Genomic DNA, 27896 nt, shown 5'->3' on the forward strand with positions numbered 1-27896 from the left:
AAAATCTATCTGACGTGACTCAGGCAGAAATGTTCACAGACAAGGTAATGTTTCAAAATGGTATCCACATAATATTTGATCAGGTTAAAGCCACAGGCGACCATGTGACACGCACAGTTACCTTTTACATAAATGACATATTCCTCTGGGTTTGAACATTTTTGGGGAAATGTTTTGGCTCAAAGTAAACAACAAAGGTTGAGTCGCTTAAGGCATGTTAATGTGGATATGTTGCATATTATGTCTTTAAACGTACAAACTTTTAATACTGCTGGTTTGGTGTTGAAATAATTGGAAAAGGGATCAAAATGCATAACAAAACAATAAAAAAGAAGCAAAAACATGAGTAAATACACAGAAATATCTGAACAATGTGTGATGAACATACGCTGTCTATTTTACGACTCATTTAACTGATTAAAATATGTGTGTGTAAATACGTGTATATACAAACGTGTGTGTCTGTGTTGCATAGAACATTGCTCCATGAAGCCAACAGGCCACCAAATGCTGAACATGAGTGATAAATGATCCTTGAGTTGAATGCCACGGTGATGAGGAGGAAACAGTTGGAAATAGTTTGATGTAAGGGGGGTGGTCTGAAAAGACAGACGCACTTTGGAGTTCACTGCTGGACGTGTACAGTCCTTCCTTTCATCCACAGTGCAGGCTGCGTGGCTCGGTGCGCTCCGCCCGCCCGACATCCTCTCTCCTCAGCTGACTGTCGCGTCTCCTCTCCTGAACAGGTAAGCATCCGTCAAAGTTTTTGTGCCATGCCATAGTGTGCGATCTTTGTTCAGTTCGGTGCGTATCCCGCCTGCCTGCACGTTACAGCGCGCAGATAATTCACTGCCTCTTCCTTTGCCATGCGTTTGCACAGGTGCCGTGCGACTAGTCCTGTAGGCTGAGATGATCCCATTTGCTGCTTTATATTTCATCCTATCCCCACATTTAAGCATTTGTAAAGAAAGTTAAGTGTCAGCAGCCAACAGTGTATTCCACACCAGGGTGAGACATCGTGATCCCTTTGCGCATTTCGCCAGGCTGCAGCGCGCAATTTTGCATTTCGGTACCCCGCGGTGTGGAGAGACACTACCGTTAATGCGAGAATTGGAGAGTTTTTCCACGGTGTACAGGACGTGCGCACATATTTGCAGAGGACGGTTGTAAAGGTAGAAGTGACGTGCGCGTTTTTCTTTTCCACATTCCGTCAGTGTTCAGATGATCAGGGGGAAGCGCGGGAGACACCTGCAGCGACAGATTGGCAGAGAGATTGTGAGATTGTGAACGGAGGCTTTCTCAAAGTGTTTTTTCATGAAGTGCATGTGTTAATATGACAAATACAATGAGACACGTGTATATATCAGCGCTGTAATAGCCCAACTAAGTCTGAAATTCCCTAAATGTGATGAGAGAACGAGAAAGACAGTGATAGTAAAATCTTGAAAAGCTTATCCTTATCCTGCCCACCTACTGTATTTCATCCAGTGACTATACTGTGTGTGTGTGTGTGTGTGTGTGTGTGTGTCCTAGATGTGCCTGCAGTTCTCTGATGCTTATCTCATATTTGAAGTGCTGTAGCCAATAAGTCCCTCACCTCCTCCTTCAGATGTCTTGACCCATTCAGTTTGATTGTGTTTTCGTGCACACACATACACATACACACACCCACACACACACACCCACACACACACACACACACACTCACACCCACTCACCCTACTCCCACCCAGGATGGTACTACAGGATCATAAATATGCCATTACCCATTTTCATTCAAATGTACCCCTCCCTCCCTCCCAAATTGTATTCAATGATCACACTCTTCTGTCACTTAGTCCACTGGAATGATGATTAATATGCCACTTTGTGGCTTAATTTCTAAGCACTGACTTAATAAACCTGCCACGTTCCTGTAGCGCCGTCGATTACTCTCAGGAGGGTCATCTAGAGAATACATATGGGCCCCTTCACATCCTCATCGCCACTAATGACAGAAGCAGGCCTGACTTCGGCCACCAGCTCCCTTCATTCAAAAAACAGACAAGCCAGCACATAAACAGTACACAGCAGTGTAGTTTTATTCTTGTTCCACCGGGAATGCAGTGAAGTCTGCATAAAATTCAGCTGATACACCAACATGAAGTTCAACCTGTCTGTTACTGTTTAAATTCTCAGTGCCTGCAAAGTGAGCATGTGCGTATGTTTCCCGATTTGGGGCCTAGGAACTTCCAGGTGTGCCTCGGGCTGTTTCTGGCGAACCTGAGCAAAATGAGAACTCCTTAAGTAAACCTTTGTTTCATTCAACAGAGATAAACAGAGTGATACATTAGAAATGGTTTAATAATGTGATTTTACGGAATAACTCCAGCTCTCACACTCAGTGAGACTGAATGACATGATTTAGTGCTGTGTACTGTATTTATTATGGAGGTTTGTATAAAGGCATCCTGTACGTCAGTGCATTCGCTCACCTTTCAGAATATTAACCTTGTTTTTTGGGGTTATCATCTCATGTTGCCTGGATTCTCTTGGTGTTTGCTCAACAGCTGCAGTCTGAACAGGTGGGTAGTGCAGGCTGAAGGCTAATCTTCACTGGGGTGATAGAGATAACAGTGATGTATGGAGCGGATGGGGGGGTTTAACACCCAGAGCTGACTGTTGTCTAGCGGGGTCAGGTCTGTGATACCGGGGTAGTGCTTCAGCCAGCTCCTCTCATGCCTGGGAGTTGGCAGTCTTAATAGCTGCAGGTGGATACATGCAGAGGCTGCCTCTGTATTCACAGCCTGCAGAAGCCTTGATGAATGCTGTGTTGCTGCTCAGGCATCTGTCAGTCGCTTCTGCTCTCCAAGTGAAATACTTCCCTGGCCACCAGCTAGACAGGCAGCCAGTGGATAATTTGACATGGTTGAAGTTCATTTTACTGTCATGTTTCACCGTAAAACTAATGGAAATTATATTAGTGGCACAAGCAGAACTCTATTGTACCTTGGTGTGAAGTAATTACATGACTACAAGACAGAAACATAGAATTTATGGTCTTGCGCGTGAATAAATCACTGAGCTTGGACATGATAGGTGATTAGAGTTGCACTAATCAATATTTTTATATAAACAATTGTGAAGGGGGAGCTGGTAATGATGAACAGAGAGGTAACAGAGAATTATTACCATTCTCTGCACTCCATCAGCTCCACGGAGCTTTTCAGCATATTTTAGCTAATTGTCTTGGTTTTGCCGTAAAACTTAGGTCCAGCCTCAACGCTCTCATCAGTCCAGTTCACAGCAGCAGGCTGTTGTTTTCAGCAAAATGCTACGATTATTGCGACTATTATATGTTAAGGACTTAATTGTCCCCTGGCATTACATTTAAAATCAGCAATCCTCAACCAATAGCAATGCACTAGTTACATTGTATAGATGTGGTATTACAAGTGCATTGTGGAGAATAAATAAATTGCCTTCGCTAACATTGCTCATAAATGGTGTCATATTGGCAGCGTCGCTTTAACACAGCCCATTTGTGATTTGGAAAAAATCTAAATCTATGCGTTTATTATGTCTTGGTCTCGTTGTCTGAAGCAGCAGGAAGGACTGGACGGAGAGATATCCATCAGTGTGACCAGATCACACCTAAGAGGCCCCGCAGGCTCTAGATTAGAAGTCATTTCTCTTTATTAGAAATAACCTTTTGGTCATGGATGCTCTGGATACTTAATGAAAGAATGCACGCCAGAGACAGCATACATTATTTGATGTTGTCATTTAATTTGATTGTTGTCAGTTTTAGATTAATCCTGAGAGGAAGTGTGATTATTACGGTGTGATAATCGATTGTCTGCTGTCAGCGTGCATGGTCCAGTGTGTTGGAAGGTGTGATTTCAAATGAATCAACCAGTTTAATAACCATGATTAAAAATGTCACCAGCAAAACACTGGATGGGTCAGTCTGCTAATAATCAACAGCAAAATGACTGGATCAGACAGTTAAAATCGCAAAGATTTCAGTTTTATTCTGTTGCTCACATTTGATCAGGTGCATAATATTGAATGCATGCATCTCATATCTTGCAATGTACACTTGGGTTATACTCTTGTCAGCCTTTTCACTGTGACAATTTTTTATTCGATTTTATCTTTTATATACACAAACGCCCATTACACAGCCCAGTCACCAGGACAGGATGTTGGCAGTTAATGCTTCTGCAAACCATTGACATTGTCACATTGTGACATTTCTATTACACATGCCATATCAAGTTCACATTCATAATAGGAGGTGGAGCGGACTGTGGTGGAGTTAAGGCTGCCAAGCTAGTGACCACTGTTCAAGACTGCGTTTCAACATTTGAAACCAGAGGTTATTTGCAAGGAGCTCAAAAGTTGCAACATGATGAATTGTTGTTTGCAGAAACCTACATTGCCAACATTTATTCTGGTGATTAGGTTGCATCACAATTACCCACATCCTAAGGGAACATCTTCAGTTGTCTTGTTTGTCCAACCAACAGTCCAAAACCCAAATATATCCAAATAACAATGACTTAAAACAATGAAAAGCAGCACATCTTCAGATATAAGAAGCGTGGACAACATTTCCCAATTCTACTGCTAAATCAATCATTTGTTTCAGATTTAGTTGATATCTGACCATAAATATCTCTAACAGCCGGTTCAACCAACACACAGTATTTCTTACAATATAAAGTTTGACTTCATTTGCTGTCTAAAAATATCTTGTAATGCCCTAAAGAGCTGTTGAACTTAAACCTCATTGATCAGTCTGCAATACAGCAGGGATGTTTTGACCCATAATGATCCAAAACTTGTTTCAGATGGTTTTATAGCCCGGCTAGAATTTAATTCTGCAGAGACACCAATAACTCATACTGTAAGTTAAATATCCCACAAAATTGTAGGTGTTTCTTTTGAGCATTGGCGTTTTCAACCTTCCCCTCCTTACATTAGTCTCAGCCAATATTGCAGTTAGTGATTTATCAACCTTCTGTTACTACCGACTGAGATAAATGCAGTGTTTTCTGCTCTCCAGCCCCAGCAGTCAGGTGAGATTCAGGCTGGAGGTGCAGAGTGAAGACATGTAGTGGGGCTGCAGGAGTCCAGGTAAGCAGGACAGAGTGTTGACCTTCACTCTCTGATAAGGACTGACAGAAGCTTGATGGAAGCTGTGCAGCCAGAATCATGTTGAATTATTTCTGACATGGAGCTGCAAGAAATCTTAAAGCCCAGGGTGAAGCATTTTACACCACAGTATTGGAATTAATGAAAGAACCTGACCATCAGCCGTCTCAAATGTGTATGGAAACAAACTATTGGCTTAGTTTCTTGATGCACAAGTTCTACCTGTCAGCTGTTGAGTCCAGCGTACTGCTAACTCAACCTGTGCGCTGCAACATGTAAACAGTTCACACCTTGGTTTTGATTTGTTATTTGCTTTTCTCAGCAAAATCGTTACCTTTGGGTGATCTGCCTTTGTCTAATGCTCTCTGGCAGAAGGAGCCCGGCTTATGAATAAATCAGAGCCCTCACTTTCCCTGCTTTGAAGGATAGCGAATGGAATTACCATGTACTGTACCATACTGAACTGGGAGCTACTTTCATCTTTTTTTTTTTTTTTTGCCCTCCCTTTTGCTAAAAATAGCCCGAGTGCAGCAGAGTGCTGTCTATACATTGCATTGGTAAACGTATACACAATTTCATAAATAATTCCTGTTTGTGTTGTTTTCCACGACAAAAGTTTTTACAATCAATGATTCATAAAAACCTGACTGTGAACCCGCTGGTTATCAGGACTTTGCACATTCAACTTTAATTGCTTATCTGTCACGTAGTAAGGCCACCTTCACTCAGTGGTCACCCACTGATTTAAGCCTAATCTTCTTATCCATGCAACATATTTGTTTTTGGAAAGCAGCAGATTATTTTTCTCTTAGATATTTCCCAAGAAATATATCATCCGTAAACAGGGTGACTTTTTTGATGAATTTTTGTCTGGAAGCAGATTGTAACTGTAACAATCTTTGTGGTTGTTGAGATATTTCTGCACCTCTGTACGAGTGCCAATATTCTAGATTTAGATTTTTATAGAAATGTCTAAGTCTGTAGCTGCAGTCCAGTGCGGGATTACCAAAGCAATATTGAAAGTAAACAAATGCACGCTCACAAAATAATTTCAGGAAAAGAAGTCTTATCCGCAGCCTAAAATAAGGCACAGACACTCGGTATCAGCACAAACCGCCAATGCGCCACAGTGAAGTTTGGAAATTTACAAACAGGCTTTTCAATCAGACTCTGAGGTGTGAAGGAAAGATGACTGAGGATAATACCTCAGAAAGCAGGCGGGAGCCGGGCTTAGTTTCCTCTAACAAATCCTCTGTAGCCCCGGCGTCACTAACACATTAGCGCTGGTGCACGTTTTCAAAAACAGACGCTTCAAGTCGGGCAACACCTGCACAACACTGATAGAAAGTAATACGTGGCTGTCACACAGACATGTTGCAAACTCTTAAACAGATTATATTCATGACGGGGGATATCAGCTCATCGTTAGAATGGGAATCCAGAAAATGATATTTTTGGCTGAAACATGTACAGTACTGTATGTGCGTCCTCCCAAGTCTTCTTACAGGCTAAAGTGAGATTGCCGGTTGGTAAACCAGATAAAACACTGACTTGCATGGAGTCTTCATCCCAACTGAGGACACACTGGTGTTAGTGCAGAATGCTGTGCAGACTTTACAGCAGCTTTGTGCCTTCGAGCAATGTATGGATTTTACTATCTGGAGTAGGAAGCTTCTGATGGGAGTGTATATTTTATCCCATGCCTCCACATCATTCTCCTGCCAATATATGCAGCTAATAGTTACCCATGCAGAATGATGATTCTAAGAACATTTACAGGAGCCATTTGGTTTCCCAGCAGCAGCTATGAGCCATTGTTGGAAGTTTTTTTTTCTTTTACTGTCATACGAACTGAGTTATACGGCTGCCACATGAAAAGAATGTCTATCGGAGTCATCTGCAGTGATGTATGTATCCACGCTGTCATTCACAAAGACGTCACATTGCAGTGATTCTTTCTCTTTATGGATCACGTGTTATTGCAACATAAAGCTGGGATGAGAACAATGTCAGCCAGGAGTGCCCTGTGATGGAGAGGTCTTCGTAGAAATGACAGTTTGTGTTTGGCTCTTGGAAGCACAGGTGTTGCTTCTTCACCTTGTCTCCCACAGCTGTCTGGCTGTCCTCGTATTCTTCCATTATAACATGCAATTCACTGTTTGCTGATTTACAATCCAAGTTTCGAGCAGTCTCTGAATCAGTGGTTCCTCGATTTCGGACAGGTGGACCGTTGACCTTCGATTCTGACGCTGGCAGATTTTGTCACCTGTAACTAGCTTGCTAATGATGCTAAGGTCAACTGCATGAGTTGGTGGAAAACACTGTCTGTTTTTGACATGTCCGTTTTAAAACGAAAATCCTTAAAATATGCACATCATGGATTCCATATATGCTGAAGGACTGACCAAACAGTAGATGATCCCTGTAGAAAACATGGAAATGAAATAAGAAGTAAACTCTGTGTGAAGTGAAATGCCTCACCCAGTCGTCAGATTGGACAAGTGACAAATAAATGTGATGTCTAATTTAACGTTACCTGAAAACAAACACCGCAGAGCTCTGAACAGGGCTGATGAGGAAAATTTAACATGCTGGACTCTATGGAAGTGTATTCTGAGGCCGACGGTGTGTACAATTGCCCAGAAGCTAACTGTTAAGGCCATTGTGAAGAGGGCTCCGGTCCCCAGCCTTGAACTGCAGACTCCATAATAATAAATCCAACACTAAATGTCTTCCATGATTATTTATCCATTTCTGCAGTGTTGACAACAATTATTGTTGTTGTTAGCGTGGTTGTTAGCCATCCATTGGCAATCCCATGTTGCCTTGGGTTGAGTCTGTCAACCAATCGGAGGCTGTGCTCCTGACTTGTTGGCACAGCGGGACTTTGTGTTGACTGTGAGGCAGCTCTGATCTCAAAAGCGCTGTGTTAAGCAGGAGTTGGAGGAGCTTGCTGAAAATGTAGCTTTTCGAGGAAGCAGTGTCTGCTTGTGTGTGTGTGTGTGTTTGTGTGTGTGTGTATTGGTGTATGGCGTTGGCTGCTTTGCATGGCCTGCTTGACAGTGATGGTGTTTAAGTTGTCCCAACCATGTAATTGTTACCTGTTAAAGCTGCTTTGAGTGTTGTCGTCGTTTAAGCTAGCTTCCTGACCGTTTTTTAGCGATCCACTCCCTTGTCTCTGCGTCACTACACGATCGTCAGACAGGACCGTGTCTTTATGGAGTTCTCTGTCCTGATTGGATAAATAAAAATAAAGAATAATTTTCTCTTTTACTGCATGAACAGGGGGAGGAGAGACACGGGTTACTGACCACGTCTACTACTACTTCCACTATCACTTGCAGCAGCTATTATCGTAATTACATTAATACAGTTACAATTTTTCTGTTGTTTTGATGCATTTTCTCTAATATATATTTTATTTTTCATTCTGGAAAAGTAAGTTTGTCCATCAGGCGAGTAAATGAATTGTCAAGCTCTGCTGTCTCGGATAACAAGTTTTACTGGGGTTGGTGAGTGTTAACTTCTCCAAATCCAATAAAGAGCAGGACAGAGCCGCTAACGTTAGCTGACACCCTGATATATAACCTGGAACCCCACAGATTAGTGTAGTATGAAATGCTCCTTGGTCTTGGGAAGTACCACACTTGCTTACCACTGTAGGCAGTGGGCTAGTTAGCCAGACATGCTAGCTTTTGCAGCTAATGTTAAAATAGACAACACTGTTTCATTCATTCACACCTTATCCTTGGCCTCTTTCAGTGTACTGTATACAAAATGCATATACTCCAGTACATAGGTCTGAGCTGTAGCACTCAGTTCAGCCTTCCTTTGCCTTGTCTTATTCACAGCAGCTAGAATATGTTAGTGGAAATTATTTCCCTCCGGCACCTCCATCCATCACACCCCGTCTTAAGTCATATCTGATGTTGACGAACAATGTGAGTGTGTGTGATGTTTCATGAATCTGTAGCCTCTTGATGCTCAATTCGTACAGCATAGCTATTTTTGATACTTACACTTTTGTGGCCACTTTATTAGGTACAACTGTACATTTTATTGTAATTCAATTCAACAGCTCAGCCATAGATTCTCCCCTTAGGCAGACAGTACTATTCAGTTTTATTGTTGACAATGTGTATATTCAATATGACTGAGGTCACGCTGTAGTTGAAGAGGGTTTTGTGTGAGACTGTGTTATACTGATATATTGTATTATTATATTTTTTTTCATTTTCATTTCTTGATCCTCTCTGTATCATGAGTGGAACCAAATAATAGAAACACCTCTGAAAATACTGCAGTCCATCACTTATATGACATACATATAATTGAAATAACACATCTCTGACTGTGTTGTACTAAATATTATAGGTATCATAAAAGTAGAGTTTATGGCAGAACAGTTGCATTAGCTTTACCTAATGAAGTGGCCACTGGGTGTATGTACAGTACTTACATGATTGTGATATGTTTTGACAGTTTCTTCGTGCATGACTCATAGCGAAAAACTATCCATTAAATAAGAAAACTATGGTTGGTGAATCGATGTGTGGGGTGTGTGCCGTGGGCGCTGTGTGCGTGCATATTGGTGCTATTTTTACATCTAGGGTAATTCATATAACCTTTGTAATGCAATCTAATTTGTGATTTGGTAACATCACCTCAGCACTGAATGTAATGTCAGAACCCCACTCAGTGCAGATCTGCACGTAGAATGTAATTGAGAGACAGCCCATGGGAGTTTGATGGGAAGATTGTGAATCTCATTATGATATCTAGATCTATTGTACAGCAAGCTTTTTCCACAAATGGCAGAGAAATATACCTTTAAACTTAGGAAACCAGCTGCTTAGCTGGCAGAGAAATCCCATGTTTAAGCTCAAAACAAATACACAAAGCAGCTGATTGGCACAAACTGTACCAGTCAGCTGCTTCTCCATCAGACCTCTTTGAGCATGTACTGTATGTACCACGACATGCAACAGCGGAAAAATGAATGAATGCATAGAGCATAATGAGAGCTTCCTTGCTATTAAGCAGAATTTCCAACACCCCTCTCTTGTAATCTACGGAGTAGCATAAATGGTGAACCTTGGCAGCCCGCAGCATGATTAATGCACTGCACACTAAATGGATTTGCAATGAACCAATCGTGTGATGAGCTGCTTACACTCGCAATAAACTGGTACCTCGACAGTAGCACGGCTCCTACTGCTTTTTTATGTCAGTATTTGCATGGCAAATAGCCACGGTAGGCTTATTCATGTGGATATGTGTGACCAGAGTGAGTCATCCATCACAAACGCCGGCCTTGGCTCTCTCACGGACGTTTTTAGACCGTGTGGTGTGCTCCTCGGTCTCTGGAGCAGGTCAGCTGGTCAAAGGCGTGTTTGTCGGCTGTTGGGTGTCTGTCCCCGCCGCCCGGCTGTGTTGATTTCGTCTCCTGTGGCTCCGTCAGTTATCTGGCCCTGTGACCTGCACCACTTCCCCCTGACTTACCGAGGCGATAGTCCCAGACCCAGCCCTGTCCCTCAGCACGGCTCCTCAGCACGTCATATTTCCAAGACAATCTCATATCCTTCTCACAGTGTAAAATAGCTCCTGACATCTGTGATTATTCTAAACCTTTAAACTGTCTTTTTCTATTACACTTACTGAGTTGTGATAGATTAAGCTTTATCTCCACGGCCACATTGCACCCCCTTTTTCTTAGCGCCGGATTGTTTATGTTTGTGTCCGTCCAGAAAAAGCGTCGCCGAGCAGGAATTCATCAATGCGTTTGTCCTAATATCGGGGCAGCAGAAGAACAGGCTGCAAGGTCTAATGGATTAAGACCACGGCCATCCTTCAACCCCACCGCTGATTGTGCATTGTGATTTCATTACACACAGGAATGTTCGCGCACTTATGTCTCAGAGCAAAATTGTGTTAAACTGAAACGACCATTTCCTCTAAATAGAAAACATGCCCTGAAGATACAAGGGTGTTATTGTGTATCTACAGTGCTGATAAACCTTTACCAGCAAATAAAGATCGTTTCAAGTGAATGAGCACCCAAGATGGAAAAAAGTCATAATATTTCTTATAGGAACGCTGTTGCTGTACTCGACCTGTATGGCTGTGATTGGATTAGATGGGGGCTCCCGGTCAGGTGCTTATGTCGGGGTCGGGGGCTGTGGCTGCGTGTCTGCGATGAGTGAAGCCGCTGCCCCGCGTGCTGTGGCGGCAGAGGATGGATGGCCTCGGAGTACAAGGTCCAAGAGAAATGTGCCCACCGTGCCGTTAGGGAACAGGGAGGAGATGATTCATTTTCAGCATCACTTCACCCAGGATGATCTCATTACTTTGTGCGAGTGGACAGTCCCGGCGTTGAGAGCCGTGGCGGGTCCGCAGAGCCTCCGCCCTGAGAGGCGTGTCGTATGAGGCACTACACGCTCCTCCGCTGTTTGTGTATTGATTATAGAATAGAATAGAATGATAGGAGGAGCGCAGATTTATTCATGGTGTCCTCTCAGATGATTTTGTTCGGGTGCATTAAGGCTCGTGTGACTAAAAACTGGAAATAATAGTTCCTCTTCGGGAAATGTACGTTTTGATTTTATCTGCCTTATTGTTTTAAGCCTTTGTTTTTGTTGAGATTGTTAATAACAAAATTTCATAAATATTGAGCACATGCTATTTACAATCTGCTTTGGATGCAAAGACAAACATTGAGTCGATGACACCTGTGCATGTTCAGGAATCTTAATTAGAACTGACTGACTATTCATATTCAGTGGCTTTATCATTTATTACTTCCTCTGTTTACACGCTCAGTTAGTACATACTGTGTGTGCACAATACATTATCTCGCCAACAAACGCATAGCCGAGGTGTAAGAGGTGAACATCAGTTTGACCTCTCCTCATCTTCTCTTTTTAATGGTGATGATTCATAATTATCCCAATGGGTGATAACGTATGTTCTAATTATAGTATAAATAGAAGATTAAATAATAATCAGGAAATCTGGAAGCGTCTGCAAGCTCTCAGGGCTGTGCACACAAAGAACGAAGCTTATCATATCGCGCGCTAATTAAAATGAGGTACGACTTCATATCGGAGTGGTACAGTGGAGCGCCTCATGTTTCAACAGTGTGCAGCGGGGCGGGAGCGCAGACTCTCACACTGCCTTGTTAAAGGGAAAACAGAAAGATTAAACACAGATGTTATGGAGCATTTTAATGATTCATACCTTCACTGTAGCCTATGAGAACATCACAGTTAGGAGAAAGAGGTTGCTCACATCCACATGTTTAATTAGGATGTGAATGTGGGGTTTGAATTAGAGGGACCAGCGGTGGAAGAAGAAACTTTAATGGAAGTGAAAGTAAAAAACTACTTACAGGAAAAGGTCTGTATATTTAGTACAAGAGTATTATGACCAGAATTTATTCAAGTAACAAATGTAAAAGAAGTCATTATGCAGAATCGTTATGATATTATTCATTTCAGCACTGCATTGTGGGCTGGCTGTGGCTCATGGGGTAGAGTGGGTCATCCACTGCGAGGTGTGTTAGCGGTTCAATCCCCAGCTCTGGAAAGTGTTTTAAAGGCCAGTGGTGCCGGTTTAAACGGTGGGGGGGACTAGAACGTAGGTAATGTTTGATGACATCCACTCCTGAGGAAACTGCGTGCTCCAACTGAGTGTGGTCTGTTTTAAAAAGTTATCGTTACAATATCCTGCAGACGCCGAGAAGTGTCCAGTGTTTCTGCTGGCAACATTTTGCCACCGCAAGCAAAATGAAATCATATAACATCAATCAGCTGATCCACTTGATCAGGTTACCTTTCCAAAGCCGCGGCTCTGAACCCCTTGTTGGGAGGCCTCTGGTTTTATGCTGCCTGGCTTGTAGCTGCTGACTAGCTTTTCATAGTCGGACCAGCTCTGATGTGGAGGATGCAGGAAAGTGCTGTAGTATTGGTGCACAAACTGACTTTTTATTCCTCTTCTGTAGCAGTGAACACAACACGCAGTTTTTCAGTAACTACTCTGCTGAAAAAGCTGCACTTATCTACACACTCTATGGCTGACTAAAGTAATAATAGCATGAACCTTTCTGTGACTGGGGCAACGTCCCGGTACCTCACACAGTGGGTGACTCACTTCCCACAACTGCTCGTCTGTGTCACGCACACAGGTTACAAACCACCGTCTTTAAGGGAAGGCTCGGCGGGTGACACAAGTGCACCGTTACACTGTGACTGTAATACCTGACATTAGCATTTTGTACCACAATACCCAAAAGTGGGGGGAAAACAAGTCTCATTGCCCCCCCTATGGCAACACCAGTGTGTAAAGCACTTTCTGGCAATAGACAAGAGAAATGTGATATAAATGCAAGTCTGTTAAATATTATTCTTAATATTTATTTAATAATATCAGTTACCCTAATACAGTTTTAGGTGAGTACTCACCCAAAAATATCGCAAAATCTTCATATGATAGAAAGTTGTATCCGACTTTGAATTTCCTACAAAGATCCTAGAATCTGGAGAGTCTGTGCAATGGATTTAGGAGGCTAAATGAATGTACTACTCCATTTTTAAAATTATTTTCCACCTGTGTCACAATACTGAGTATACTGTAGGTCACCTGTGTTTTGGCAGCACTCAGAGCCAAACTCAAAATGACTGTAGTTACGTGCCTAAAACTGAAGACAAATTGACTGGAATGGTAAATATTCACTTGGGGGTCTACACAGCTCCAGTGAAAGCCAAGCAGCCTGTGTAGACAGTTGGATTGATTAAAACAGAAAGTATCTGTTCCATCAGACGTGCAAGAGACAACTTAAAAACACAGTTAAAACACCTACTATGTAGACAGTTAGCCATTAGCCATTAGTTTCTGTATTATAGGAGCCGGGGTTTCTAAACTCTTCCCTCTGAAACAATGATCTGAAGAGGGTTATGAAAAAATAATAACAACATGTCTAGCTGGAGCTTTTCTATACAAATGTGTTGGCTCGGCTTGAGTCAGTTTGACCCGGCATGTCAGCCAAGTGCGCAGGGATTTGCATTTACATTACAACGTGGCTACCTGCTTGAAGGTGTGTCTTTAACTGGTGACACGCTTGTCTTAATGGGATAGTTTGTCTTTTGATGAGGGGTTGTATGAGGTACTTATCCCTAGTCAGTGTGTTACCTGCTGTTGATGACCGTCAGCTCTACCCCCTGTGTGGAGAAGCAGCATGTAGCACCGACAGGGAAGCAGAGCATCGTACTGCTTAAAGGCACCAACAGCAAGACGCATTTTAGCCACCTTAAAGGAGGCTCATAATAAATAATATATATGTATTCATACGCTATATTTTGAACATGCTGCTTTACATTGCCTCAGACAGCCACTGAAAGTTTGACCCAAACAGATGATCTGCGGCGTAATACAGGCACAGCTGTGCTTGTGTGTAGGACGTTATATGGTTGAGGAAATATGGTGGCAAAGGAAAGGGCTGTCTGACGGCAATGTAAAGCACCAAAAAGTTTAAACATACACTTAAAGGTGCTATTTGTAAGAAAAGTTGATTTTGCAAATCAACATTCCCTCGTTAAAAAACAACGCTTTGGGATTGTCGGACGGGTCAGTTTTTGACGAGTTACTGTAGGAGTGAGACTCAAGAATCAACTTTTTTTTTTCTACAGCGCCTTTAGATAGACACTTTTTTTTTTGTTGTGTCTGTGTGGCTAAAACATGTTCTTGCTGTCGGTACTGTTAAGCAGTACGATGCTCTGCTTCCCTGTCAGTGCTACGCGCTGCTTCTACACACAGGGGGAGGGCTGATGGTCATCTACTGCAGCCTGCAGGTAACACACTGACTAGGGATAAGTACCTCACAGAACACCACATCAAAAGAACAGAACTATCCCTTTAAAGCTGCCGTATTTTCTTATTAAAATAAATGTTAAAGAGCTCTATATATTCCAGCAGTTATCACTATTAGCGAGTGTTTTGTCAGCAACCTGTGTCGCTCCTCCCCCTTCTCAGGCAGTGAAAGGGAAAATACATGTTCTGGTATCCCTGCCCACTTCATCCAATCAGGACAGAGAACTGGTACCTATACTAGCCATGGCAGAACAGTGAAAGCCACCAATTCCAGTGCTCCCGGTGATGACCAAACAGGCCAAGCACTTAAAAAAACGCTTCGTGCAACTGTGGTGATGTAGAGAGGAGGGAGGGGATTGCTAACTGCAAGACCACCCATGAAGTGAGCTGAAACAACGACAACACTTACAGCAGCAGTAAGTATTGGTCAAAGGAGCTGCAGCAAATAGACGCTAGCTCTGCTAATTTGGTGTTAATTATGTTTAATTTCCTATAAGTTCTTAACCCAGACCCTTATGAAGCAGCAAAATCAGGAAATGTTGGGTCGTTTTTCACCAGCAGTAACTTGACACGACTCCTGAAACAGCTGAAAGTGAACAAGATGAAACATTAAAATACAGCAGATGTCTCAGTACAAACAGGGACACAGGAGAGAAACTAAAGAGATTCAGAAGCTACAAAAGCTTTGAGAGCTAAACGCACAGACTTTGTCTCTGGTCTTCTGCACAGACGTGAGCCCCACAACACAGGCTTGTTAAAAGGGGGAGAAGGGGTTCTCATCACGGGTCGGCCGCGGTCACGAGACATCGCCGCAGTCCATTTGGAGATGCGAAAACCGCCAGTGGAAAAACCCCATAGGTAACAAATTAAGTGAAAATCCAGTCCATATCACATCACATTGGAAAGACTCAACTCTTTGTTGGACATGAATTTCCTGAGTAAGCTTGTTCGTTTCTAGTATTTTCAGTAGAATACATTATTTCAAATGTCAAGACTGTGGCAAACACGAACAAGATGCTCATTAGTTTTAGTTTAACAATGAAATCCCGAAGTATTGATGGCAGCCTGCAGAGTGGTGAACTCTGCTGAACGGTTTTCTTTATCTACATCAAGACAGAAGATGTGTTTTGTCAGTCTGTGTTTGTATGTTTGTGGGCTGTGTTGTAGTGCAAAGCCTTGATAATGTTCTCTACTGCTCGACAGTCATATTGTTCAGCCTTAATTGTGTTGAATTCCAATGCGTTGGTTACAAATGTGTCACTGGGAACTGGACATGAATGATTCCCTGCCTGCAATACATCACGTTGTTGGGTCATGTGGCATGAATCACTGTTGCGTGTTGCTTTGGTATTTGTACATTGTTTTCAGTGCATTTAGCAAACAAAAGGCCTCATTTCCTTTCTTGACATACGTCGGTATGGCATTTGTGCAAAGCTAGACGTGTTCTTGATCCGTAGCGTACGTAAGCATCTTGAAAAAAATGCATTTGGGAAAGAAAAGAGAGCTGTCTGCTGATTGCAGGTCACCAGTGTTGTGCTTATAGAAGTTATTGCTTTTATTTCTTTAGACGCTCTTTTTCTATTAGATGCAAAACAATTATTGCAACGAGAGAGGAGGCTCAGACTGAATGCAGATGAAAAGTGACCTTGCAGCATAGAGCAGCCAGATGGTTAAGTGGAATAAACACGCAGGGCTGGGACATTGTTAGACCTTGACCACATGGTATTTCATCACAGGGATAATGTATGGAGAGACAGTGTTTTTTAATTAGGATGAAAAACATGGACTTGTTTACTGGGAATGACATGTTGTAAAAAACTGTGTATTCATGTACATCAGCAGTGACACAACTAGCCTTGAGATCACACAGAAGGAGGAAGCATGCAGGATAATAATGCATTTAATAATGAATGTGCATTGACGTCAGAAAACGAATGTTAACTCTTTGCCTTTCCATAAAATGATTAGGACAGGTATTCACTTGAATTAGTTTGCCTTGTGCCCAGTGTAGTTCACATGGAGTAACAGGAGCAGAGCCACGAAGTCTCGGTCAGCTGCTGTTTGCAGGTTGGAGCAGTTCAGCAGCTGAACATTGTTGACTTTGTCAAGGTTGACCTTAACGCATGTATGGCTTGATAGGGATGACATGCTCTCTGCTGACATCGCCTTTGATGTCTTTAAAGTGACGTGAACTAGAAGGCAAGACTCAGCAGCCACTGTGCTCATTCTGTTTAGGTAAGGCGGTCATCCCTTAAAGGAACACTTCACCATTTTTCCAACCATATGTCCACATTCTGGTCTTTCAGTCAAGTGCCTTCAAGTTTATCATCTTTTTCATGGTGGACATCCTGACATACAGCAGGGGAAGCAAAGGTGTAAATATATTAACATGAATGATGGCAAGAACCACTGCAATATCTAAATCGAGCAGAGTCCCCACAACGATTGGTTTGTTTGGGCATGTACAAACACAGTAATGACACTCAGATGTGGGAGGAATCAAGTGCGCTTAGATCACCAAGAAACGGTGGCCACAGGATTTTGTGTTGGTACATATTTGATTTCAGCACAATTTCAAAAGCTACACTACACGAAAACTGTTCAGGAAGTGATCTTATAATTGATCTAATGTATGAGCAATGTGTATATTAATGCAAATCATGTGCTAACCATGACACATATTCATGTCAGCGTGGGTATTTTCCCTGATTAATATGTCAAAATCTGTCTAAAGGCCTGTGCTTGTATTATACACCATGTATTTTGTCAGTTTGTGTAAGCACTCCCACAGTGATAAGCCAACATTGTCATTGTCTAACATCTCAACTCATTACAGTTATTTATTTGTGAGCTCTTTGTGATACGGAAGAATATAAATTGTTTTATACACATCAGAAGCAGTAAAGTGCTGCATAAACGTCTGTCACCAGAGTTTGAGCGCTAAAGCTATTCATTCAACACGCGTGAACAGGATCCAGACGAGTGCAAAAAATGCAACAGTGTCTCATTATTTCCCTTGTTCGAGACCAAATGAAAAGAAGTACAGGTGTGAATCCCATCTTTGTGTTTTCTTTACAGCTGCAACACGTCAGATTGTCTTGTGCGAAAATGACAATGCAAGGCGAACTTGTTTGATTAGCACCTTTCAATAACAAGGCAATATCAAATATTTGAACCCTTCCTGGATTTTTAACTGAGACTCAGTGATGTAGACTGGAGACCAATTCTGACCATAAAGAGTTGGAGTCTGTATTTGGCACACATTTCTTAAATTACAATTTCCTAAATCCAGTTTAATTTATGGCACTTGGAGCTGTGAACTGTTACATTCTATCACCTGTTTCCACACCTAGAGTCGCAAAAAAACCATAGTGTGCAGTTGTTTTAAGGACCAAGGATCCATTTGTCTCTGAACTTTAAAATTATGGACGTCTGACCAAGCTTGAAAGTTAAAAGGACAAGAGCCCTGAAGTAGTTTTAATAATCATAAGAATTTTCCTGATTGATTGGTCTGTGTTATGTGCCCACGGAGACGGTGAAAACTGCTTATCACTCTGACAATCATGCTCAGCTGTGTGCTTTAAGTTGTTTTGTTTTTGCAATATAGACTTAGAGACCGAGGACAACATATCTTGTTTCAGTTGACTGCATTTTCTACTTTATTCTGCCACAATCCTCTTTATCCGAGTGTCGGCACTGACACAGATTGTAATGTTTAAAGTTACCTGTCATAGCAGGTTGTTTTTGTTTGTCCATTTCGTGCCTGTGCTGCACATGAAAATCTGAGGTTTGTCCAGGTGTGGAGTAAAATCACTCAACACTGGGCAAAGATTCATCATATGAGAATCCCCTGATGCAGAGCTTTTTTGCATATGGCTCACATAGACTGTGGGTCACACTGTTTACAAATCGCTCTGTCATACCAGCTTGACCACATTAATACACCCTCACCTGAAACTAATGCTTTGATTCAAGGTGGTGAGAGAGTACAATTTTAATACAGAATGCAAGCGATGTGATTGCAGATGTCCAAAGGCCAGCTCATATTTGAATATGCACATATTGGACTGCGGAGCCAGATGGGATGAGGTGGGATAACATCAAATGAGAAAGTGGTGAACTGGCTTAGCTCTCCCGCAACCTCGCTGTATTTCTGTGAGCTGCTGTCAGTTCAGCACACTGAAATTAAATGAGTCCGCCAAACATGACGTGAAGGTGAATCGGTACATTTGATCACCTCGCAATGTTTGCAGCGAGCCCCACCTTCAGTGCAAATGACACGCTCCCCGGAAAGACAAAAATCAGCTGAAACATACGTACCATGCCTGAACGTTTTAAGTGTGGCCGTCTTGATTTAATTTCCAGCATGACTTTATTCCTTTTCACTGTGCCTGATCACACCCACTTGTGTTAGATGTGGATGCTTTCTCATCAGTGCTGTCAGAGATAATGTGACAAGCTCAATTCCAAGCAATTTTGAAAATGTTTAAGAGCAATCAGCCAAAACATCATTTGTTACATTTGTTTCTGTCTGTGGTCATTGCTCTGGTGTATTCATTCCCCCAGACATTATCAGACATTTATATATCCTGTTTACTAGACCCTCTTAGTATATCCAGCTGCAGCTACAGAGGGGCAAAAACTACATTTTAATGTTCATTCAAACTACGGCTGAGGGTTATAAGTTGTGCCTATATTAATAATAATAAATCTGTAGTCTGAACTAAGATGGCAAGTTTCAATTTTGCTCACTGAAGAGCATGACTTTACTTTTCACAATAAAATCCCTAGACATACCAGTTTACACTGTGTAACTGGCTATCCCGGGGGGAACTTAGAGCAACATTGTCACTTTTTTTAATCTTAAAATAACAGCCTCAAAATTATGTTGATGGTACTGTGTCTTGTAATAGTGTGAATGGTGTCTCTGTCTCAACCACTCTGCGCCCCATCACTTGTTTCTGCACTATGTAACTTCAGTAAGAGGGAAGGATCACAGTGTTACATACATGTTTACTTCAACATACAAGTCTTCACCACATAACATTGATATGACGTAATGAGTTTTGTTTGTAGAAAGCACCTACAATACATCTGACGTACAAAAATACAAAACTGCTGTCATTTTGTATTTACGACAGTAGTGTTGCACTCAGAAACTGTAGGGGGTGCCAGATTGCACAAAATGCCATTTTCTACATAATGTGGTGTGTCCATATTTCTTTGCCTCATAATTGCTAAAATTGCTACCTTTAATAATATTTTCAATTCATTTTTGATCTGCTTGGTCTATTGCCGTTGTAGAGTCATGTACAAATGGGCGTGGTTTGTAGAGTTTGCTAGGCTGCAGCTGGACCCTTCTCAGGCCATCTGGTATGTGTCCTTTCGTGGGAGTTCTTGTTGATGTGAACTTTTTGTTCCAGTTTAGCTGCTAAGTATACTGACTAAGTGCCTCACCAGGAAGTGGCATAATGAAAATCATCTGTGCATCCTTGTGAAATAGGTAGTGTTGTAGCATTAGTGGTGTGACTGCTTGTCCGTAATTCTTTGGTGAAAAGTGAATTAGGCGGGTTTGTCCATGCCAAAATGGGAAGGAGGAAAGCTCCACGGATACAGTTGGTCAAGTTTAAACTGAAAGCTGAACTCTGCTGTTTGTTCGCTGTTTTCATTTAAAACAAATTTATTTCGGTCCAAACTTTAACCTTGTATATTTCATGTGTGCTGGTGTGATAAAGCCCTAAAGGCTTTCGAGCTGCATTTTTGAGTCATCTGCGTGTCCGTCAATACGGATACATGTCTAAACACTTCTAGAGATAGCATTGAATAACGTTCATGTGACCAGAATGAGATCTAATATTAGATGGATCCACTTCTGCTACTGATGCTAATTTCAATGCTTAACAAGACTAACATCAGTGATATTGATAATATGGGGATCAATCCATTCAACCCTAATTTTAACAATACAGCTTTCTACACAGAGTAACGGTTAGTGTCTTTATGCACTTAGTCGCTACCAGCAAATTTTTATATTATTTTATTCAGTTTTACATGCACAACTATAATGACTGTGTATAGGGCTCTGAACACTGTTAAAATACACGTGACCTTAAAAGCACTACTGTAATGAAACTCATCCTGTGTAGGCATTGACACCCAGCACTGACGTGCATTAACTCCACATTGGCAATTTTATCATTTTTGATCACAGCACCTTCCAGCTACTGTTTCCCCATTAGAGCATATCAGGTGTGTGCTATAGGTATCATCAATTCATGCATGCCAACTGGAATGATTGCATGTTGCACAACGGTATGTGACTCACTGCTACGTGACACGATCGGTGTGTGCTGCGCTTAATTTTCCTCATGCTGACAGTCTTCTTCTTTGATTTATGCCAAACAGAGCAGCCGTGATAAAGGCATCATTTCCTGTCCCCAGCAGATTCTCCCCATGAAACAGCTATCAGATTCTGAATGTTCAGAACAGCAAAATGTGAAAGCTTTTATGAACTCGGTGAAGGCTGAATAGAGGGTAGCAAAACAGCATGGCTCAGATTAGAACTTCCATGCTGCTCACGCTTATTGGCTGAGACGATGCAATGCTGAACTGCAGTCCAGCTGGACGGACCGTCTCTGACCCTTTACGTTGTGATCTGGGCTTAGGCAGCACCCAGAAGTCTCCCCTCCTGAGCTCTGGGCAGAAACAGACGGTGAGTGTGAGCCGTGATAGCGGGAGCAACTTTGAGTGGTAGCCTATCACAGGCAGACTGGCTGTGGGAGCTGGATGGGATTTGAAGACCTGGCCCTCCATTAATCATATTCAAATCAGCATCCCGCTGAATGCCTCCCCCAAGCTCACCTCACTTCTCAACCAGGCTTATCTTAATATGGACAGATGAAGCTTCAGTCTTGTTTGTCATTTTATAGTCATTGTGATCATGCTCCCATCGGTCATTATTGATGATATACAAAATACTTGATGATTTAAAGATGTGCAGTCATTTTGATTATCAACAATTGATCAACCGTAGCCGTCAGCAATCAACTATGATTTACATAATGTAAATTACCAGTTCTAATAGTCCTTTTGTTATGAATACTGGGCATCAATTTGACTGTTGAATCACATAAATGAATAAAAATTCCGATAGATGAGACAAGTCTGACTAAGTCTTTGTTGTCACATTTTTCTCACACGCCATTCAGGATTCAGAGCTGTTTCAACCTTGCTCAGTTCAGCATGCATTAAAAGTGACGAGCGGTTTTGATAGATCTATCTCAAATATACAGCCGGTCAAAGAACTCTTAATTCTACTGAGAGCTTACCGAGATCTATGCATGTTTAGAAAGATAAGAATTTCATTATGCTCTCAAGGACTATAAATGTCGAATGGGAATTTGTCTCAGACGGTTTGTCTCCGTCTGCATCTCAATGATATTCAGCACAACACAGAGCTTTGAAAAAAAAGTATTTGTCTCTTGTTCCTATTTGAACCATTGTTTTGAATGAAAAACAATATTCAAAACAACACTGGGGTGTACATTCAAGCCCGACCTTCAGTACTTTGTTGATTATACGGACAGGTTGCCATGTCGCAGCCACCCATGTTTGCATGTTTGTAATATACTGTGTAGTCTTAATGGAGCATGGTGAGGTCCAAACTCATTAGCAGCTGTAATCCTGCGCTGTTTACTGATAAATCTCTTTGTTGTTATTGCAGAGAATCATTTGCACTTGTTCCTGATGGTGTACAAAATGATGTATTACATGTCCATTTATGCTGCGTGAATATGAATACAGACAAACTGATACTATCTTATTGCTTGACACTCATCTCATAATTTAATTAATTATATTCACGCGCAAACAGAAATATAATTAGTGTTTTCGCTCAGAGTATAAATATCATTTGATTAAACTGTTTATGCTTGTTGCTGAAAAGGCTAATTGCTATAATAGTCCCATTTTCATTCAAAACTTCATGCTGTAATTATTGACCGAACAGATGAATCTCGTTCTCGCCCTACAGGCTAAGAGAGACGTCTGTAAACGTCTGTAAACGTCTGCTCTGCCACTCTGTTATTGTGATATTTCTGCTGTCGTCTCGAGTCATAAAAAAACTGGTTATAAAAAGATCCATCTATAAATTCTGGCGTTACATGGACAAAGTTGATGAGCTAGAAAACTTGTAACAAGTAAGACTTGGAGTATATTCCACCCTCGCCCAGCAAAAAATGACAATTTCACAACTATTACACCCTCAGCTGCACCAGGCAGCCTTGTACCAAAGGGGAACAAAATGTACATTTCAGAAAGCTGAAATCCTGTGATGTAAAGAAAACTGCACACAGCACACTTATTTTTCTCAGACTGCTCTGCGGTGCTTCACAACAAGCAGAAGCAAAAGATGTTAATGACTCCAACTTCCCTTGGACACTGCTATTGTTTACTGCTCTTGTTACCTCAGAATGTTGCTTTTGCAGTGAGTTTTGATGTTTTGTTCCTGTGGGTGGGGAACTGAACAAAACCTGACTCCAGAATTTGATTCAGATTAACCAAGTGACACTGTTGGGTCTCTCTCTCTGTTGCAGCTGCAATTTAAGAGGTTGAGATTTAGCATGAAAATCCTGCTAGCTGTATATTAGCTTTGTGAGCTGGAATAGAAGACATATCAATAACTAACTTTTTAGGCCATAGGGGAAGCAGTAACAAGTTGACATCTCATTTATTGAGTCACTGCCCTCAACACATGACCCTTTGTCTGGAGGACAAGGCTTGTTTTGTTGTGTTATTTAAGGGTTTTTTGTACAGAAGAATACAGGCCACATTGTATTGAATGCTGAGTGGAAATCAACAAACAGTATTCTGATGTTGGTGTTATTATTTTCAAGGTGTGTGAAGACTGAGTGGAGGGCAGTGGAGATGACATCCTCTGTGGATCTGTTGGTTATATTACATCCCTGATCTTTATGATCTGACTTTGAGAACGTGCTGTTTCAGGGATTGTTGAGGACTGAGGAGTTTTCTTATCAGTTATTCTGCTGGATAATGAAAACATGACCCACTGCCCTACCAAAAAGCCACAGAGTTACAACAGATTTCCTCGGCTGGCACCCCGGACTGTCTGCTGAGCTTCTACCTCTGATTCTAGTAATAATTTAAAGAAATGTAAGGCACCTTTGTACTGAAATCCAGTCCTGAGGAAAATAAGTAATGAAGCTGAGTTTGCTGCCAGACCAGCGGCGTTACTTTAGGACCTCCATTAGGTGATGGCTCTAACACTGTGGGGTGGATAACCTTTTGAAAAGGCTACAGGGTACATAACCTTTGGAAACATTTAAACATTCATGTGGTGGCCATTAACTGTGATGCATGTTAAATCCTCTTGAGCTGTGAGAGGTTTCCTGCTAGTATTCACAGCCACCGGACAGGCTTTAATAATTAATTTTCATAATAGCCCTAGAAACCCCTGAATACATATTCAGATTTTCTAGAGAAACCTCAGAAGATAACTTTAAGGGACTCCTTAAATTTCCAACCTTGCATAATGAATTCGACTTTAATTAGGCAAAGTACACAGAATAGCAAACACACAATATCTTGATTTTTGCCCTAATTAGTTTGTATAGTTAGTTTTGAATGATGTTAAGTTGTTGCAGTTGTTTTGTCAGCTGTCATTCACAAGGCGATGACCCTTTGGTGTACAAATGCCTGAACTAACCTCTCAGGTGAGTTGTCATCCAACCTGTCATGAGACTGTCTGAGGACTCAAAGGTGTCGAGGGTTACAAGATATCAAGTTTAAACAAGCTGGCTCGCAGCAAAGGTCACAGACACCTCAGTGCCACTAAATCCAATTACAGGACTGGACTAGCAATAGAATTTAAAACAAGCTGCCCCTGCCTTTTGAAACTAGTGCTTGCAAGCGAACAATATTGCCGGGAAAGAATAGGATAATCACCATGGGATATTGTACCTTCATTGAATTGCTTAAAAGAGAAAGTTATTGTTTTCTCTGAATTGCCTTCACTCTATTTCTGCATAATATCTAAAGTTATATCATGAATCTCTACATGCAGCTCATGTTGAAGAACACTTCTTCAGCTTCTAACTGAATTTCAGTCTGTTTCTTTGGTATAAAAGACTTTAAAAAATATCTGAGGTGTTGGCTTGGCAACACCTGACGTTGTATAAAACTGTGTGTGAACCTGTGATAGACTAGCACACACAACTTGCATGCTAGGCTCCAGTTCCCTGAGATCCTGATCAGGATAACAGGGTATTGAGGTCCTGCAAGGACACTTTGCACTATATTGAAGTGTAGGAGCAGAGCACAATAAACAACAAAGGCTAATTCATACTTGATTTCAGTAATTAGCTCTGGTGCCTTTTTCATCATAAGACCATTTTTATTAGCTGAAAAATAGAGTTGAAATGTAAAAATGTGACTGGACACTGAAAAACACAATGTTTAGTGTAACTCTGACTCTGTTTCCTTCATATACAGTATGAACAAATTAGTCATTAGTTACCTAATGAATACACTGCATTTCTCTACTCTACTTCCACTACTCCTTCTTTAATATGTGCAAAAGAATGAACTGTTAGGAATATGAAAGTCATCATTTATAAGTTTAAAGTCGCTGTGAAAAGGAAGTTAGGCTGTTTAGCTTAAGTAATATGACATTTAAATTAGATCCTTTAGGTTTGGCTGGATCGTTCAAACTTGGGTGTGTCATAGCAAATTTGCCAAAGCAATAGAGTGGTGCTATGATGACGATTAAGCTAACCCTAGCGTTAGCATCGCCCAGGTTCTTTTAACTAAAAGCCAAGGTTTTTCCATTGGATTTTGGATTGTTACAGAAAATAAGCTCAGCGGAAAATGCAGATTTATGATACTAACACACTTTAAGCAAGATAATCTTCACAAATAAACACCACTTAATGATTTAATGATGACAGTGTAAATGCTATTGGCAGAAGTAAAAAGCTAACATTAAGCTGTAAATGATCTACATCGCACTTGCATGACCGTATTGTCATACTACGCTATACTATACAAACTTTACCATAAATTGATCAATCAACAAGTTGGAAAGTTAGAGTTCAGATAGTTTACAACTCAGTCCGCCTGTAAAGACGGACTAGTGAGTATTAGTAAGTCTTCATGTTCAGCATGATGACTTTCAGGGTCCCTGACAACTTCTGTAGTTTCATTTAGCCACTTGTTAGCAACCACCTCTTTTAAGACACACGCTTTAAAATTCACAAGTGCTGTAAGTACTGACATATTCCGTATCGTAGAACAAAATGTGAAATGTGTCAAATGTGTATTGTGTTAACTAAAGGTCTTATTTGAAGCATCCAAACCCAAAACTCATTCGAAAAACCCATTGAATTCAAGACAAGGGAACCAGAAGTGCAAAAATGCTAACTTATTTCCATGTTTTAGGACTCATTCTTGTGGAACTCTATGTAAAGCTAGGATGAAATAAAAAGTTATCGGGAGCTGCAGAGGACTGCCTCCACTCACACTCCTCCCTCAATTGTGTAGACCAGAGGGAGGAGAATGCTCCTAACATGCTAGCAGGACCAAAATAGTATGTTTTCTGTCCGTTACTATGTTGGCTGTGACATCAGTAGCCTTCATTAGAGAATGGATGGACGGCTGAGCAGATGGATAGATGATGTAAAGATAGTATAACAATAGCATTTCATTTGGGCCCACTAACCATATTTGCTGATGGTATCGCTCCACTGGCATTGCATCATGTGAGCCTGGTTAAAAACAATGGTAGTGTTGTTGATAGATGTCACAGCTTGCGTTCCTTCGCATTTAATAACCAGCAGATTCTCGTTGCCATTCTCTACATCCCCAGCAGACTGCGGAGAGGGAGACCATTTAGCACCAAAGTGTTCAGAGTAATACCATAGTGAGGCAGCGGTGTGAATCAGCCTTGTTTCATTTCTTCCTTGACGCCGTGCGACATGTGTTTGATTGACATTCCCTTTTACCAGAAAATGCTTTGGTTCTTGTTCTGCATCGCGGCAGTTCCATTCCAATAAGTCCTGCCACCAAACTAATTGGGCTTGGTGTGAAACCTCAAATTGCTCAACAGGCTCTGACAGGAAAGAGAAAACAGAGATCGGTACAGTCGCGTGTGCTTTAATAACAGCGTGTGTGGAGGTTAGCGCCACAAACTGTCACAGGTACTGGAAGAAAAAAAAAATACTCCTTCACTTTTCTGTTTTTGACAGCCGGGAAAGCAACTGACAGGTTGCAGCCGTGTATTTTCTCTAGTTAGACTGAATCCAATGCGCATTTATTATTTTGAGAATCAAATTGTTTTACTTGATCAACCTCAGCAAGGTTACTGTAAGTGAAAATGACTGGAATTTATAACATCTTTACAGGGTTATATGGGCCAGAATTTGTGGTGGTATGCCATCAATTTACACTTGAAAAGATATTTTGGAATGATTATATGCAGTATTTTTGCACTTATTTGATATAATGCCTGTTTGATCTCCTCCATCCCTGACATCAATGCTTGTAGGTTAATACAAAAGACCCGTCCAGCCTATCCGCTGTGTCTTTGCACCAAAGGCCTTCATATTGTGGATCATATCTCCTTTTCTCCACTGTGCAATTGATCTCAGACTGTGAAAAGGAAACCAGCCAGCTTTACATAATTGGATTGCAAAAGATTGCTTCTCTCTTTGAGGCTCACATCAATCTCTGTACCTATTAGAGGGAATGAAGTAAATCTTATTGTCATTTCAATTGTCTTTTATTGAAGGTATGCATCAGAGGTGTGCATCCTATATGTCATGCTCCCTGGTATTACAGCATCTCCCTAAAAAGAGCAACCAAATTCAACAGAATATCAA

General features: G+C 41.4%; 1 protein-coding gene across 1 annotated transcript in view; it reads left to right on the forward strand.

The window, feature by feature from the left end:
- Positions 1–653: 653 nt before the first annotated feature.
- cntn6 (contactin 6) overlaps positions 654–27896 on the forward strand; it is a gene marked incomplete at its 3' end in the record, with an annotated part of 124742 nt that continues 97499 nt past the window's right edge. Inside the window, exon 1 of the mRNA XM_084349048.1 lies at positions 654–746. The remainder of the gene's footprint in view (positions 747–27896) is intronic.

The sequence above is a fragment of the Pagrus pagrus genome (genome assembly GCF_965226575.1).
Source record: "Pagrus pagrus genome assembly, chromosome: 3".
Classification (NCBI taxonomy): Eukaryota; Metazoa; Chordata; class Actinopteri; order Spariformes; family Sparidae; genus Pagrus; species Pagrus pagrus.